Raw genomic sequence first — 7,138 nt, 5'->3', positions numbered from 1 at the left:
TAATATCGATATGATTAAAGTACTGTGCCATTATCACCAGCTTGGCTCCATTCCTAATATGGGGCCAGACAACCTAACCTGTTCATTGGGAAAGGCCCTTTTCTGGACCCTAATTCTTCGTGGTTAAAATAGGTTAGGGTTAGGTCAAGTTGGGGGACTACTAGCTTTGAACTGGGTTGAGTTGGGTTGGGTTAGGTCAGGTTAGGTTAGATTAGGTTAGGTCATGTTGGGGCCTAATAGAGTTAGGTTAGGTCAGGTAAGGGCTTACCTGATTCAGGAACCATCTCACATACAACTTCCACAAAACAATACAGTACTTACATAGCGTCCTCGTGTGCCCATGGTCGACTACCGGCCGCCAACACCTCCTGGAAATAATGTTTATTTTCATATTTCAACATTTAAAATCGCTGATGTTATTTCCAGGTTACAATTAACTAGAAAAATCACTTAATTATTCAGAATATACCAGTGTAATGTTTGGAGATGTCTTGTGGGTCTTGGGAGGTTTTTCAGTATTTGTATCGGAAACTGTTTGGGAGGGAGAGACAGACCTGGGAGGGAGGGCAGAACAGACCTGGGAGGGAGGGAGAGACAGACCTGGGAGGGAGAGACAGACCTGGGACAAAGAGACAGACCTGGGAGGGAGGGAAGAACAGACCTGGGAGGGAGGGAAGAACAGACCTGGGAGGAAGGGAAGAACAGACCTGGGAGGGAGGGGAGACAGACCTGGGAGGGAGAGACAGACCTGAGGGAGAGACAGACCTGGGAGAAAGAGACAGACCTGGGAGAGGAGGAGGGGACCTGGGAGGAAGGGAGAGACAGACCTGGAGAAAGAGGGAGAGACCTGGGAGGAGCAGCACCTGGGAGGGAGGGAGGAGACAGACCTGGAGAGGAGACAGACCTGGAGGAGAGACAGACCTGGGAGGGAGGGGAAGAGCCAGACAGGGGGGAGAAACAGACCTGAGAGGAGGTAGAAACAGACCTGGGAGGGAGGGAGACAGACCTGGGAGGGAGAGACAGACCTGGGAGGGAGAGACAGACCTGGGAGGGAGGAAGAGACACCTGGGAGGGAGAGACAGACCTGGGAGGTAGAAACAGACCTGGAGGGAGGGAGAGGTAGACGGGGAGGGAGAGACAGACCTGGGGGGGAGAGACAGACCTGGGGAGAAAGAGACAGACCTGGGAGAGGGGAGAGACAGACCTGGGAGAAAGAGACAGACCTGGGAGAAAGAGACAGACCTGGGAGGGAGGGAGAGACAGACCTGGGAGAAAGAGACAGACCTGGGAGGGAGGGGGAGAGACAGACCTGGGAGGGAGAGACAGACCTGGAGGGAGAGACAGACCTGGGAGGGAGGGAGAGAACTGGAGGGAGAGACAGACCTGGGAGGGAGAGACAGACCTGGGAGGGAGAGACAGACCTGGAGGGAGAGAGACAGACTGGGAGGAGGGAAGAACAGACCTGGGAGGGAGAGACAGACCTGGGAGGGGAGAGACAGACCTGGGAGGGAGGGAAGACAACCTGGGAGGGAGAAAGAGACAGACCTGGGAGGGGAGGGAGAGAGACCTGGGAGGGAGAGACAGACCTGGGAGGAGGAGAGACAGACCTGGGAGAAAGAGACAGACCTGGGAGGGAGAGACAGACCTGGGAGGAGAGGAAGACAGACCTGGGAGGGAGAGACAGACCTGGGAGGGAGGGAAGACAGACCTGGAGGAGACAGACCTGGGAGGAGAGACAGACCTGGGGAGGGAGAGACAGACCTGGGAGGGAGAGGAGAGAGACAGACCTGGGAGGAGAGACAGACCTGGGAGGGGAGGGAAGAACAGATCTGGGAAAGGGAAGGAGAAACAGACCTGAGAGGAGGGGGAAACAGACCTGGAGGGAGGGAGAGACAGACCTGAGGAGAGACAGACCTGGGAGGAGGAAAACAGACTGAGACAGACCTGGGAGGAGGCAGGCCTGGGAGGAGAGACAGACCTGGGAAGAGACAGACTGGGAGGAGGGCAGACCTGGGAGGGGAGAGAAGACTGGGAGGACAGACAGACCGGAGAGAGAGACAGACCTGGGAGGGAGGTGAAACAGTCTGGGAGAAGACAGCGGAGAGAGACAGACCTGGGAGAAAGAGACAGACCTGGGAGGGAGAGCAGACCTGGGAGAGCAGACCTGGGAGGAGACAGACCTGGGAGGGAGGAACAGACCTGGGAGAGAAAAGAGACAGACCTGGGAGGGAGAGAGACAGACCTGGGAGAGAGGGACCAGACCTGGGAGAGGAGAAACAGACCTGGGAGGGGAGAGACAGACCTGGGAGGAGGGAAGACCTGGAGGAAGAAACAGATCTGGGAGGAGAGACAGACCTGGGAGGAGGAACAGACCTGGGAGAGAGACAGACCTGCGGGAGAGGAGACAGACCTGGGAGGGAGACAGACCTGGGAGGAAGACCTGGGAGGAGAGGCAGACCTGGAGAGAGAGACAGACCTGGGAGGGAGAGACGGGAGGAGGAGGACCTGGGAGGGAGGGGGAACAGACCTGGGAGAAAGACAGACCTGGGAGGGAGACAGACCTGGGAGGAAAGACAGACCTGGGAGGAGAACAGACCTGGGAGAGAGACAGACCTGGGAGGGAGAGACAGACCTGGGAGGGAGAGGAGACAAGACCTGGAGGAGAGGCAGACCTGGGGAGAGGGAGAGACAGACCTGGGAGGAGGGAGACAGACCTGGGAGGGAGAGACAGACCTGGGGAGAAAGAGACAGACCTGGGAGGGAGACAGACCTGGGAGGGGAGACAGACCTGGAGGAGAGAGACAGACCTGGGGAGAGACAGACCTGGGAGGAGAGGAGACAGACCTGGGAGGGAGAGACAGACCTGGGAGGAGAGACAGACCTGGGAGGGAGACAGACCTGGGAGGAGGAGGGAGAAACAGATCTGGGGAGGAAAGACAGACCTGGGGAGGGGGAGACAGACCTGGGAGGGAGAAGGGAGGAGGGAGAGACAGACCTGGGAGGAGGAGGAGACAGACCTAGAGGGGGAACAGACCTGGGGAGGGAAGAACACGAACCTGGGAGGAAAGACAGACCTGGGAGGGAGAGACAGACCTGGGAGGGAGAGACAGACCTGGGAGGGGGCAGACCTGGGAGGGAGACAGACCTGGGAGGGAAAGGAGCAGACCTGGGAGGGAGACAGACCTGGGAGGAGAGACGGAGCCTGGAGGGAACAGACCTGGGAGGAAGACAGACCTGGGAGGAGGGCAGACCTGGGAGGAGAGACAGACCTGGGAGGGGAGGGCAGAACCTGGGAGGGAAGACAGACCTGGGAGGAGACAGACCTGGGAGAGACAGACCTGGGAGAGAGGGAGAGAGACAGACCTGGGGAGGGGAACAGACCTGGGAGGGAGACAGACCTGGGGAGGAGGGGCAGACCTGGGAGGGAAGACAGACTGGAGAGAGAGAGACAGACCTGGGAGAGAGAAGCAGATCTGGAGAGGAAGGCAGACCTGGGAGGGAGGGAGACAGACCTGGGAGGAGAGAGACAGACCTGGGAGGGGGACAGACCTGGGAGGGGGAGACAGACCTGGGAGGGGAGACAGACCTGGGAGGGAAAGACAGACCTGGGAGGGAGAGACAGACCTGGGAGGGAGACAGACTGGAGGGAGAGACAGACCTGGGAGGGGAGACAGACCTGGGAGGGGGAGACAGACCTGGGAGGAGAAACAGACGGGAGGGGAAAGACAGACCTGGGAGGGGAGACAGACTGGGAGGGGAGAGAGACGGGAGGGGAAAGACAGACGGGGAGAGAGACAGACGGGAGGGAGGGAGACAGATTGGGAGGGGAAGGAGACCTGGGGGAGAGACAGACCGGGGAGGGAGGAAGAACAGACGGGAGGGAGAGAGAGACCTGGGAGGGAAGACAGACCGGGAGAGAGACACCTGGGAGGAGAGACAGACCTGGGAAGGAGACAGACCTGGAGGGGGAGACAGACCTGGAGGAAGAGACAGACCTGGGAGGGAGGAGACAGACCTGGGGAGGAGAGACAGACCTGGAGGGGAGACAGACCTGGGAGGGACAGACCTGGGAGGAGAGACAGACCTGGGAGGAGAGAGACCTGGGAGGGGGGAGACAGACCTGGGAGGAAGAAGAGACCTGGGAGGGGAGACAGACCTGGGAGAGGGGAGACAGACCTGGGAGGGGAGAGAGACGGGGAGGGGAGAGCAGACGGGAGGGGGAGACAGACGGGAGGGAGAGACAGCCTGGGAGGGAAAGACAGACCTGGGGAGGGAGAGAGACAGACCTGGGAGGAAAGACAGACCTGGGAGGGGGAGAGACGGGAGGGAAGACAGACCTGGGAGGGAGAGAGACAGACCTGGGAGGGGAGAGACAGACCTGGGAGGGAGAGACAGACGGGAGGGGAGACAGACCTGGGAGGAGAAACAGATCTGGGAGGAAAGACAGACCTGGAGGAGACAGACCTGGGGAGGGAGAGACAGACCTGGGAGGAAAGACAGACCTGGGAGGGAGAGACAGACCTGGGAGGGAGAGACAGACCTGGGAGGGGGGAGACAGACCTGGGGAGGGAAGACAGACCTGGGAGGGGGAGACAGACCTGGGAGGGGGAGACAGACCTGGGGAGGGGAGAGAGACAGACCTGGGAGGGGGAGACAGACCTGGGGAGGGGGAGACAGACCTGGGAGGGGAGAGACAGACCTGGGAGGAGAGACAGACCTGGGAGGGGAGAGACTGGGAGGAGAGACAGACCTGGGAGGGAAAGACAGACGGGAGGGAGAGACAGACGGGAGGGAGAGACAGACGGGGAGGGGAAGACAGACGGGGAAGGGGAGACTGGGAGGGAGGGGAACAGACCTGGGAGGGGAGAGAGACCTGGGAGGGAGAGACAGACGGGGAGAAAGAGACAGACGGGAGGGAGGGAGAACAGACCTGGGAGGGAAAGACGACGGGAGGGGAGACAGACCTGGAGGGAGAGACAGACCTGGGGGGAGAGACAGACCTGGGAGGGAGGAGAAACAGATCTGGGAGGAAAGACAGACCTGGGAGGGGAGACAGACCTGGGGGGAGAGACAGACCTGGGAGGGGGGAGACAGACCTGGGAGGGGGAGACAGACCTGGGGAGGGGAGACAGACCTGGGAGGGGAGACAGACCTGGGAGGAGACAGACCTGGGAGGGGGAGACAGACCGGGAGGGGAGACAGACCTGGGAGGGGGAGAGACCTGGGAGGGGAGACAGACCTGGGAGGGGGAGACAGACCTGGGAGGAAGAGACAGACCTGGGAGGGAGGGGAGACAGACTGGAGGAAGACAGACGGGAGGGGAGAGACAGACCTGGGAGGGGAGACAGACCTGGGAGGGGGGAGAGACACCTGGGAGGGGGAGACAGACCTGGGAGGGGAGACAGACGGGAGGGGGAGACAGACCGGGAGGGGGAGACACTGGGAGGGGAGACAGACGGGAGGGGGAGACAGACGGGAGGAAGGAGCCTGGGAGGGGGGAGACAGACCGGGAGGGGAGGAGAGACAGACCTGGGAGGAGGAAGAACAGACCTGGGAGGGAGAAACAGACGGGAGGAAAGACAGACGGGAGGAGAGACAGACCTGGGAGGAGACAGACCTAGGAGGGAGGAAGAACAGACCTGGGGAGGAGGGAAGAACAGACCTGGGAGGAGAGACAGACCTGGGAGGGGGAGACAGACCTGGGAGGGGAGACAGACCTGGGAGGGGAGACAGACCTGAGGGGAGGAGAACACTGGGAGAGGAACAGACCTGGGAGAGAGAAGAACAGACCTGGGGGAGGAGGGAGGGAAGAACAGCCTGGGGAGAGGAAGGAACAGACGGGGAGGGAAAGACAGACGGGAGGGGAGGGAAGAACAGACGGGAGGGAGGGGAAGAACAGACCTGGGAGGGAGAGAAGAACAGACGGGGAGGGAGGAAGAACAGACCTGGGAGGGAGAGAGAAGAACAGACGGGGAGGGGAGAGAACAGACTGGGAGGGAGAAAGAAAGACCTGGGAGAGGGAAGAAATGGACTGGGAGGGGAAGAGACAGACCTGGGAGGAGAGAAGAACAGACCTGGGAGGAGAGAGAAGAACAGACCTGGGAGGGAAGAACAGACCTGGGAGGGAGAGAAGAACAGACCTGGGAGGAGAGAAGAACAGACCTGGGGAGGAGGGAAGAACAGACCTGGGAGGGAGGAAGAACAGACCTGGGAGGAGAGAAGAACAGACCTGGGAGAGAAGAACAGACCTGGGAGAGAAGAACAGACGGGAGGAGGAAAGAAACAGACCTGGGAGGGGAGGAGAAACAGACCTGAGGGGGAGGAAGAACAGACGGGAGGAAGACAGACCTGGGAGGGAGGGAAGACAGACTGGGAGGGGAGAGAAACAGACGGGAGGGAGAAGAACAGACCTGGGAGGGAGGAGAAACAGCCTGGGAGGAGGGGAACAGACCTGGGAGGGAGGGAAGAACAGACCTGGGAGGGAGGAGAGACAGACCTGGGAGGGAGAGGAAGAACAGACCTGGGAGGAGGTAGAAACAGACTGGGAGGAAGAAGACTGGGAGGGAGGAAGAACAGACCTGGGGGAGGGAGGGAGGAAGAACAGACCTGGGAGGAAAGACAGACCTGGGAGGGAGAGACAGACCTGGAGGGAGGAAGAACAGACCTGGGAGGGAGGAAGAACAGACGGGAGGGAGGGGAGGAAGAATGGACGGGAGGAAAGAGACGGGAGGGAGGAAGAACAGACGGGAGGAGAGGGAGGAAGAACAGACCTGGGAGGAAGACAGACCTGGGAGGAGAGGAAGAACAGACCTGGGAGGGAGAGAAGAAGACCTGGGAGGAGAAGAAGCAGACCTGGGAGGAGGGAAGAACAGACCTGGGAGGGAGGGAAGAACAGACCTGGGATGGAGAGAAGAACAAGACCTGGGGAGGAGAGAAGGAACAGACCTGGGAGGGAGGAAGAACAGACCTGGGAGAGGGAAGAAACAGACCGGGAGGGAGGTAGAAACAGACCTGGGAGGGAGGAGGGAAAGAACAGACCTGGGAGGGAAAAGACCTGGGAGAGAGAGGGAAGAACAGACCTGGGAGGGAGGTAGAAACAGACCTGGGAGGGAGAGAAACAGACCTGGGAGGGAGGGGA

Source organism: Homarus americanus, unplaced genomic scaffold (assembly GCF_018991925.1).
Source record: "Homarus americanus isolate GMGI-L3 unplaced genomic scaffold, GMGI_Hamer_2.0 scaffold34800, whole genome shotgun sequence".
Classification (NCBI taxonomy): Eukaryota; Metazoa; Arthropoda; class Malacostraca; order Decapoda; family Nephropidae; genus Homarus; species Homarus americanus.
This window is presented reverse-complemented; position numbering follows the sequence as displayed.